This window comes from Zea mays, chromosome 4 (assembly GCF_902167145.1).
Source record: "Zea mays cultivar B73 chromosome 4, Zm-B73-REFERENCE-NAM-5.0, whole genome shotgun sequence".
NCBI classification, from domain to species: domain Eukaryota; kingdom Viridiplantae; phylum Streptophyta; class Magnoliopsida; order Poales; family Poaceae; genus Zea; species Zea mays.
In genome coordinates, this window is record NC_050099.1 from 243,956,905 (window position 1) to 243,968,324 (window position 11,420).

Here is an 11,420-nt window from a genome sequence, read left to right on the forward strand (position 1 = left end):
GTGGGGCCTAGCCTGAAGCTAATTGCTTGGCCGTCACTGCAACTCTAGAGGTGGTGAAGAGTATCTCTCCAATTATTGAGTGGTGAGTCTTAGCTCCTTTGTAAGTTTTATGAAATATATCCTGTATAAAGGTGTACCTGGTCACTCGCTCTATAGTGAACATCACGTATGTACAGATAGACATCCCTTCCTAGCATCATCGATTGTAATCTAAAGTTCCATAGCTAGGTGCACCTCTAGGACCCATCCTAGCAAGAAGATTTATTGCATAGGCATTAAGACCTAAAGCAACTCTGCCTTTGGGACTGATGAAAACATATTGAATCGGTCTTATAAATAATGACATTTGAGTAATATATTCAAAAAGTTGGATGATAGAAATCTAAAAATCTAAAACAGAAGACAATTCTGGGCTGAAACATGTAGATTTCTAGAATTCCTATACCTAGGGGTGGTATTGGTTCATGATCCAAATGTTTTTTCTCAATTTATTTGAGCCCTTAAATAACTTTAGTCGAAACATTATTAGAAATAGAGTTCGATCTTAATTCGAATCGATCCTTAAATTTTATAGTCTAAAATTTAAAGCCCGTCGACACTCCTACCATACCAAATACCCCTTTAGTTAATATTCTTGATTTTTGACAGTTAAGACGACTCTAAAATATGAAGTAACACATGAGAAGCAAACATGATGTGGCACCATTGCAATGGGAGAAATTTGCCGTGGAGAATTCATCTATCGGGGCTAGTTTGGAAGTCCAAAAACTGGAGGAGATTTTAGCCTCTAAAACCCTCTTCGGTTTTGTGGCTCCCAAACTAGCCCTTAGAGAATATGGTTGGAGAAGTTATTTCTTCCACGGGGATATAAACGGAAAAAATATCTCCGACAAGTTACAAGGGATGAGAACGAGGATAAAGAAGCATTCTCAATTTCCATTCCATGCGGGGACTCTTGCGGGAATTTTTTTTCGAGCTATTACCCGACGAGTAATTCCCGGTTGTGCCCTTGTCATCATCAATAATCGCCCGTGGACCTGGATCGCCCTCCCTGACCTAACAAGTGACCTGTGCACGCGCGCGGCTTTCGTACGTGTACGTGTGGCGGCTTGATGATGCGTCCGTGGGCGTCGAGATAAGGATGAGCTGATTACTTGTCCCATTCTAAGATTGCAATTAGGACAGGATATTAGGCGAGGCTTGTAGGCTTGGAGCTGTTTTTTTTAAGTAGGAGATGGCGACGTGCCATGGATATGGTTGCGTCTCTGTCTCTGTCGATCCGATGCGTTATTACCAGGGTTTCTTTTTCTAGGCTTGACAGCGGCGAGTGCTTGCCTGCTAGCTAGTAAACACGCTTAATCTCGTCTGGTGGTTTTCTTCTTGCGAATCACGTCAGAGACGAGGCTGAACGGCTGCTGCTGTGCCAATCTGCCTCGGGTGCGCCTGCTTGGCTATGGATGGCTGCTTGCGTCGCCGGAGAGGGCCATGCATGCGCGAAGGTGGCGCCGCCGCCGCTGCTTTGACAACCAGAGAGAGAGAGAGAGAGAGAGAGAGAGAGAGAGAGAGAGAGAGAGAGAGAGAGAGAGAGAGTCACAATTCACACCAAACGTCTCCAGCCGCACATTCTGCTGCCTGACGGCATATCGTAGAGGTGAAAGGGCGGGTCCAAGGAAAAAGTACGCTTTGGTTGCTGGTGCTTGTTGGCCGCCGGCCACTGTCGTCGTGACGATCTTGCGGTAAGGGTCAGACTCACTCGACGACTCCTGCGTTCTTTTCTACCCGCTGCCTTTCTTTACATGACTGTTCTGTTCTGTGCGTGGAAGAAAAATCTTTATGCAAAAATGAAATGCTTCCTTTACCTTATAAAATGCACCAAACTCGTACCAAATATTTATTTATTTATTTATTTATTTATTGTAAAGCAGAACTTAAATGCTGAATGAATCGATCCGAGCTCCAATGATATGAAGAATAAACAAAACGTAGGGATGAAAACGGACGGAAAAAATCCCGTCCCGACCCGCCCCATTTTCCACATTTAATCCGTTCGTTTTCGGATTTCCGGAAAAAACGGATTCGGGACGGGTTACGGGTTAGCCGTCGACGGGAGCGGGACGGAAACGGGAAATACTATTTTCCGTTCGGATTGTCGGGATCCCGTATTCGGTCGGGATATTTCCGTATTTATTCCGGATTTAACCCGAAGCGGAGTCACCAGTCAAGGCCCAAATCTGCCGAGCCCAACCCAACAGCAGGCCTCCATGCTAAAGTGAAACCCTAAGTCCATCTTCCAGCCGGTCGCCGTCCGGAGTCACGGACTCATCTAGTCACCTGTCCGGCCGTCCACCGACACTCACCCGCCGTCCGCCCGCCCGCCGACCGCCGTCCACGCCGAAGGCCGTCCTGCTGTCTGCTAACTGCTTGCTGTCTGGTACCAAGTATAGGCGTCCGAGACTACGAGTACAGCCTGTAGCGACGAAGCCGTAGCCGTCGGTCCGTCCAGGCGTCCAGCCCGTCTTCTCAGTGTCCTCTAGGCTCCAGGCTCCAGCTGTCGTCTACCGAAGAGGCGAAGACACGCCCGTCTGCACACAGCACACGGCTCCAGCCTCCAGCTGCCGTCTGCCGAAGAGCGGAAGAGGCGAAGACAGTCACCGGCTGGCTGCCACAACAAGTCACGCACACTGTACTGTCTGCACACGGCAGAGCTCCAATCCAATTAAGACGAAGACAATCAGGAGTCAAGACACCGAGGCCAACTAGTATTATTTGTAGTGTGACTTACTATGTTAACTATTATTGTGCCTGTTGGGGACTTGTTCTCAAATGCTATGAATTAAGAACAAGGCAACATAAAATGTTAAATGAAATTGTCCTTCGTCTGCGAAGCATTATTCCCTTGAGGATAATGAATCCTGGACGAAGGTTGATAAGAGTCTTATTACGAAGTTGAACCTTCGTAATAAACTTTCAATAAGCATTGTAAAATAATACAAAATAAAAGGTATAAGATGGATAAATGTCTCACAGATACATCATATCATATTTACCTAATATATTGAATTATTAAATACAATAATACCTATGCCTTGACAAAGGTTGAATTCCGAAAGATGCAATTGCAAATGCCAGAATGCGTGAACAGTAACGGAATACTGTTCACTATTTATAGGCACAGGACGCAGCCTGTGAGGAATTACAAGTATGCCCCTTATAAAAACTTACAACATTGACTCAGACCTTTATGGACTAAAAGGTCATTCTATCTTTAAGTCGGTTTGTAATGCCGAAGCTCTGCGAAGAGGCACCTTCGGCTATCTTGTACGAACAGCTTCATCCGAGGGTTACTTCTTTCTATAAGACCTTCGGCGACGAAGCATAGACCCAACAGTAGCCCCTTTCGCGGTGCTAGATCGTTTTTCGTAACGAGCTTGATCCGTGAAAAAAGTTTCTTAAGCTTCGGAGCGCTGAAGGTCTCAAAAAACACCTTCCCTGAGCTCGTTGTCGAGAAACGATCGGATTTCCCTGCGCGCAGCGGCCCCACCTTGCAGAGTTACTGTTCGGTCACTGCGGTCCACCGTACAGCGAGTGCGAGCGGGTGTCCGCCTGGTGTAAAACTCCTGGCGCTTCGCCTTCTTACCTGCGGCACTATATAAACAGACGAGTAGGTGTGAAGTTACCACAGCATTTACTGCTATTTGCACTGTTTTGCTGCCAAAATTTTTAACCATCGCCGAAGCTTGTTTGTCAGAATTGAACGAAGCTCCAACCTGAAACCTGCTTCGGAGAAAAAAGTATTAAAGTTTCACAAGTTCATAGTTAAATGGCCAGAGTCCGCTCTACCGCTAGGGTTGAGCGTGAGGGGGACGAGACTGAAGCTTCGGAGACTGTCCCTATCTCCGAAGCTATGCAACGATCCGGGTTAGTGACTTCGGAGAAGATTCCTGGTGAAGATGCGGAACAAACTGTCGCTGAAGCAGAAGGAGAAGATGCTGGGGAAACTGACCCCGAAGATGATTATCACCTTGCCACGCCAAGCAAACCTAGTCATTTGGACTTCGGGAAATCTACTGTTTCGAAGGCTGAATTGTCCAAGATGGTAAAATCAGGCTATTTTACTGAAAATCAAAAGAAGCTATTACGCTTCGGGGGAGAAGAGACTACCCCGAAGCCGGAGAAAGATGAGATTGTTATTTTTAAGAGCTTCCTAAAGGCTGGATTAAGATTCCCCCTTCATGGGATTATTGCAGAGATACTGAAGAACTTCGGAATTTATTTTCACCAGCTAACCCCTAACGCTATCGTTAGGCTCAGTGTTTACATCTGGGCACTCCGAAGCCAAGCGGTAGAACCGTTTGCGGACAGCTTCTGCCGAGTTCACGAACTGCACTATCAGACAAAGGCTAGGAAGGATGGATTACATGAGAATTTTGGTTGTTATAATTTTGCTTATCGGAAAACTACGAAGTATCCTGTGATCAGCTACCGAAGCAAATGGGCAGCAGGGTGGAAATCAGAATGGTTCTATGTTAAGGTTGATGATGATAAAGAAAAGCTTGTGCAAAGTCCACTGGAACTGACCTTCGGAGAAACTCGCCCCCAGTGCCACATGTTACCAGAGGGTCCAACTCAAAAAGCAATGCTTGAATTCAAAATAATTGCAGAGAATATCAGTACAAGGGACCTGGTCCAGGAATTCTTGGCCTTCAAGGTTTTTCCTAGTGTAAAAGAGTGGGAAATGCCGAAGCTGAAGGGGGAGAAGAAAAAAGGTGAACTTGTACGTTTGCCTTACTACTTCAAATTTAAAAAATATTTTAAAACTCCTTGCCAAGAGTGGCTGGATACAATTGAAGTGATGTGCAACGAGATACTTGGTAATTATTCGAAAAAAGAAGATCAATTGATGACCGCAGCCTTCGGCACCCGTCCGAAACGAAGGCTAAATCGAGTATTTGACGCCTTGGGTTTCGAATACCCAGACTATGAAGATCTGAACAAAGGTGCCGGAGGGCAAAAAAGGAAAAGGGCGACTGAAGCCTTAGATGAAGGTGAAAAAGAGCCAATAAAGAAGAAAATTCCAAAGAAAAAGAAACCTTCTTCTCCGAAGCAACAAATATCCGAAGCAGAAGAAACCCCCGCATCACCTTCTGCTGCTGTTGTTGAAGAAATTCTGAAGGTAATGACTGAATCCTTACCTGCGAAGCTAAGTCCACTGGGTCCTCAACTGACTAAGTTTTTTCAGAAGGACAAGGAGCCTGAGAAATTGAGGAAAACAATCAAGGGAAAGAAACAAAGAATCATTATCGTGACAGAGGTAATTGACAAAACGCCGCCAAGAGCTTCGGCCCAAAAAACGCAAGCAGCAGCAGAGGGGGCAGATATTGAAATTGCACCTTCGGAGGCCGCAGCCGCCGAAGTTACCTCAGCTGAAGATTTGAATTTAGAGAGCACAATTGAACATATTGACCAAATGCTGCTAGACATGGCTGCAGAAGAAGCTGCCACTGCTGCCGAAGATACTGTGACCGCAGCGTCAAAGAAGGGAAAAGAAATTGCTGACGAAGCTTCAGAAAACGAAACCTTCGCGTTCCAAAACTTAGTTGGAGAGCATCTAACAAAAGCTGAAATAGAAGAGCTTAAAGAGTATGCCCAATCCTGTGGATACAAACCTGGGGCACTCCTCTTCGGAGGCGTTGATGATGAGAAATTAGAGTGTATTCGGGACCAAACAGGGGCCAAAGTCATCAGCACTCTGTCCAAGAGTATTGGATTCCCGAAGCTAGAAGCAGATATCAGCCGCTACCGACGACAACATGTCGTTGGTAGTTTGTTTTACTCCAACTTCAAGGTAAATGATTTGTCCCTTAACTTTTATTGCTTCTAATAAAAACATGTCTGACGAAGGTTGTGTTTGTGTAGAGTATGATATTGAGCAAAGCCTTGCAAATGCAGCAAGACCTTGAAGATAAAAAGCATGAAGTTATAATTGGAAATTTGGAAAACAAAATAAAGGAGCAATCAGATGCTTTTGAGAAAAAGAACTTTGAACTCCAGGCAGCCGAAGGTTTACTGGTGGAAGCTGAAGCAAAAATATCAGAACTGAACACGAAGCTTCTCCGCCAGTCTGAGCAGTTAGAACAAGTAAAACAAGATCTCAATGCAAAACTTGAAGCCGAATCTCAGCAAAATTCAGATTTAAGAAAACTACTGACAAATCTTCAAGAAAAATGCCTGGAATTTAGCAACAAATGCATACAACGACTAAGAAAGATTTTTCACTCAGTTGGAGCTAGCAGCGAAAAATTTACCCCCTCAGCTGAAGATCTACCAAAAACTTTCGAACACATTGAGGGGGAGATTGAAGAGCTCGACGAAGTCATAGCCGGGCATGGCGACTTCTGTGCCTGGGTGGCTTCTCGAGGGACTGCTGCAGCCTTCCTGAAGGCTGGCTGTGATCATGGGAAAATTGTCAACAGGCCAAATTTCACTTTGTCGCCATCAATCCTGGATGACATCCCTGATCTCGCCCGAAGCATCTCGAATCGATTTGTGAAAATGATATGGACAAAAGGTGGTCGAGAGAAAGCTGGAGACGAAGCTCGTAGCCACCTTGATCCAGTAAGAAATCATACCTTGTGTTTACCTTTTTCTGTAAACTTGATTTTGACTTCCAACGACCTTATTCGTGTAGGATGATGAAGCCGAAGCTGATGACCAAAGATAATGCCGAAGCCGAAGCTCCTCGGAGATTTAGATAGTAGACTGCAGACAGCACTTGAAAAACTTCTAAGATAACTTTTGTGAATGTAAACAAAACTTGTTCTTAATGTATGTTGTTCATACCTTGTAATATATCCTTAACCTTTCACTGATGTATGAGAAATGCTTTGATGTGGACGAAATTTTCTTTTTTGAGCCGAAGGCGAAAAAACACCTTCCCTTCTTTTCGTACGCAACGAAGCATAGAAAACAACATTTTCCTTTTTTCCGAAGCTCTCCTTCATGGAAAACAACATTTTCTCTTTTTCTTTGTGCACGAAGCTCTTTTTCCCTTTTCTCTCTTTTTTTTCCCTTTTGCCGAAGCAACCATTTTATGCGATGAAGATGATTTTCCTACATATGCCTAGATGAATGTTTATGAATGCAAATGCTATGATGTAATGTGATGTGCAAATGAATGGCCAAACACGTATCCGAAGCCATATTCATAGCCGTTATTTTCTTAAAAACAATCACACCTTAGCTCTGCATTCCCTTGGGAACGACTTTGGAGCTTCTTCGCCTTTACTTTTGGCGGAATCAGCGTTGACTTTTCGCTGTAAGCTCTGCATTCCCTTAGGAACGTCTTTGGAGCTTCTTCATTTTTACTTTTTGGGCACTCGATGGTGCACTCTCAGCTTTTACATTTACATTCTTTGGGGGATTTTGCTCTTATAAGACTAAAAAAAAGGAAATTACATATGTTGGCCCCATTAAAAACCTTTCTCCCCCTTTGGAAAGGAAAAGGGTGCCATGAAAGGAAAAATAAAAAATATGAAAAATTACATCGAATTATACATAATATCGCCGAAGCTCATCCGCATTCCAAGATCTAGGAATATCATTGCCGTCCATATCTTTCAATCTGTATGAACCGGGCCTTGAGGAAGATGCTACTAAGAAAGGCCCGTCCCATTTCAACTGCAATTTGCCCACTGTTTCCGGGTTGGCTACCCTCCGAAGCACCAAGTGCCCTGGCTCAATATTTTTTAGCCGAACCTTTCTATCCCGCCATTTGACTGTTTCAGCTTGATATTTATTAATATTCTCCACGGCTTGCAGTCTGATCCCTTCTAAAGCATCTTTTTCTATAGAATAAGCAGCTTCGGAATCTGATTCTGCCGAAGCTACTATCCTTATTGATCCGGCTTTAGCTTCTTCTGGAGTTATTGCTTCGTCACCGAATAACAACTTGAATGGAGTGAAACCTGTAGATCTTGATGTTGTCGTGTTGTGGCTCCACACCACTTTGGTTAACTGATCTGGCCATTTTCCTCTAGGTTGATTGAAGATTAGCTTCATTATTCCTGTCATTATAATGCCGTTGGCTCTTTCAACGAGTCCATTTGACTCCGGGTGCCTGACTGATGCGAAATGGATCTTCGTACCAATTTGGTCACAGAAATCCCTGAAAGCTTCGGAGTCAAACTGTGTTCCATTGTCCACAGTGATAGCCTTTGGCACCCCAAAACGACAAACAATATTCTGCCAGAAAAATTTTTGGATGGTAGCCGAAGTTATTGTGGCTAAAGGCTTCGCCTCAATCCATTTAGAAAAATATTCCACAGCTACCACAACATATCTCAGGTTCCCTTGAGCCGGTGGTAACGGACCTAACAAGTCTAGGCCCCACCTTTGCAATGGCCAAGTGGGTTGTATGAGCTGTGTCAAGGATGAAGGTTGTTTTTGATCTCTTGCACATTTCTGACAACCTTCGCACTTTTGAACCAATTCTGCTGCATCCGAAGCTGCCTTCGGCCAATAAAACCCTTGACGGAAAATTTTTCCGAGTAACGGCCTAGATCCAATGTGAGATCCACACAGGCCTGCATGTATTTCTTTCATTAACTCTATACCTTCGGTTCTGGATAAGCATTTGAGCAGCGGAGCACAAACTCCATGTTTATACAACTCCCCTTCTATCATGACATATGGGCGAGCTCTTGCTTCTATCCTCTTGTTATAAGCTTCGTCATCTGAAAGAAATTTACCCTGAAGGTAAGAGATTATCTCGGTTCTCCAATCTTCGCTAAAACAGGAGATATATTAAGAACTGCTCTTTCAAGAAGTTCCACCGAAGGTGCTTTTATTGTTTCGAAAAATACATCCGAAGGTAAAGGCAGCCCTTGTGCTGCTGACTTAGCTAGCAAATCAGCATGCTCATTTTGTCCTCTAGGGATATTTTTGACAGAAAACCCTTCGAAGGAAGCTTCAACTCTTCGAACCATATCCAGATATTTTTCAAGCTTCGGATCCTTAGCCTTGCAACTTTTGTCAATATGACCCGAAACAACCTGGGAATCAGTTTTAAGTATGGCTCTTCTGATTCCCATTGCTTTTAACTTTCGAAGACCTAGAATCAATGCTTCGTACTCAGCAATGTTGTTTGTGCAATTAAAATCAAGCTTTGCTGCATAACAAGTTTTGACTTTGGAAGGTGAAACCAACACAGCAGCCGCTCCTGCTCCGAAGGTTCCCCAAGATCCATCACAAAACACTGTCCAGGCTTCGTTGTCTTTATTTGTTTCCTCCTCCTGAGCCCCTGGCGTCCAATCAGCAATAAAGTCTGCCAGTGCCTGTGACTGAATCGAAGATCTATGAACATATTCAATACAAAATTCATTGAGCTCTGCAGCCCATTTTCCAATCCTTCCAGTAGCTTCTCGGTTCCTCATAATATCCTTCAGAGGTTGTGAAGAAGGAACAATTATGTTGTAAGCTTGGAAATAGTGTCGAAGCTTCTTGGAGGCCATCAAGACAGCATACAGTATCTTCTCCAACTCTGTATAATTTTTCTTTGATAAACTAAGGACTTCGGAAACAAAATATATTGGGGCCTGCCTTCTGACTTGACCATCAAGCTTCTCTTGGACAAGCGCTGCACTTACCGCTGAGTGCGAAGCTGCCACATATAATAATAAAGGAGCCCCTGGCATTGGTGGAGTCAGTGTTGTTAGATCTATCAAATACTGTTTCAGTTCTTCGAAAGCCTTCTGCTGGATTGGTCCCCATTGAAAGACTTCGGCCGACTTCAGCACTTCGAAGAATGGTAAATTTCTCTCTGCTGATCTGGATATGAATCTATTGAGAGATGCCAATCTTCCTGTCAATCTTTGAGCCCCCTTCTTTGTAGTTGGTGGCTCCATCCGAAGTATAGCTTCAATTTTACTTGGGTTGGCTTCAATTCCCTTTGTTGAAACCAAGCATCCAAGAAATTTCCCCTTCTTCACTCCGAAGACACATTTTTCTGGATTTAACTTTAAACCAGCCTGCCTGAAACTGGCGAAGGTCTCCTGCAGATCAGCAATATGATTCTCCTGCTTCGTGCTTTTGACAATGATGTCATCAACATAAGTTAGCACATTTCTGCCTATTTGAGATTGAAGAACCTTCGCAGTCATTCGGCTAAAACTTCCTCCAGCGTTTTTGAGCCCCTCAGGCATCCGAAGATAGCAATATGTGCCACTTGGAGTGATGAAGCTAGTCTTCGGCTCATCTTCCTTCTTCATCCAAATCTGGTGATAGCCTGAATAGCAGTCTAACAGACTCATGAGCTCTGACGAAGCTGCTGCATCAACTAAAGAGTCTATCCTTGGTAGTGGGAATTCATCCTTCGGACAAGCCTTGTTAAGATATGTAAAATCGATGCACATTCGCCACTTGCCATTGGCCTTTTTTACCATAACAGTGTTAGCCAGCCATTCTGGGTACTTCACCTCTCTAATAACTCCTGCACTGAGGAGTCTTTTGACTTCGTTGCGAGCACCTTCGGCCTTATCATCTGACATTTTCCAAAGCCTTTGCTTTCTGGGTCTGAAGGATGGATCGACATTGAGCGAGTGCTCGATAACATCTCTATTAACTCCACAAAGATCATTGGCTGACCATGCAAAAACATCCTTGTTATTGAACAAAAACCTTATCAAGGCTTTCTCTTGCTCTTCGGATAACTGAGATCCTAACAGCACCTTCTGCTCTGCTATGTCCTCACATAAGAGCATAGGCTTCGGCTGGTCTGCTGAAGCTGCTTTCTCCCTCCTGAACTTGTACTGTTCACAAGCTTCAGCTCCATCTATGTTATGGATTGCTTTTGAGTCAGTCCAATTGCCTTCGGCCCTTCTTGCAGCTTCCTGACTTCCATGGATAGCAATGGGTCCCTGATCCGAAGGTATCTTCATGCAAAGATAGGCAGGATGAAGGATTGCTTCGAAGGCATTAAGAGTACCACGACCAATAATTGCATTGTAAGGATATTCCATGTCAACAATGTCAAACACAACTTGCTCAGTTCTAGTGTTGTTGATGAATCCGAAGGTGACTGACATGGTGATCTTGCCCAGTGCTACAATCTGTCTTCCTCCGAAGCCACAAAGAGGATGTGTAGCATCATGAATCTTATCTTCTGGCTCTTGCATTTGTCTGAAGGCCTTAGCAAATATGATGTCAGCTGCACTGCCTGTGTCAACCAAGACATTGTGGACCAGAAATCCTTTGATAACACAAGAGATAACCATGGCATCGTTGTGTGGGTAATCTTTAAGCTGAAGGTCCTCTTGAGAGAAGGTGATAGGAATGTGAGACCATCTTGACTTGATGAAGGGTCCTTGCACCCCAACATGCTGTACCCTTCTCTGTGCTTCCTTCTTCTGCTTCTTGTTAGCTGG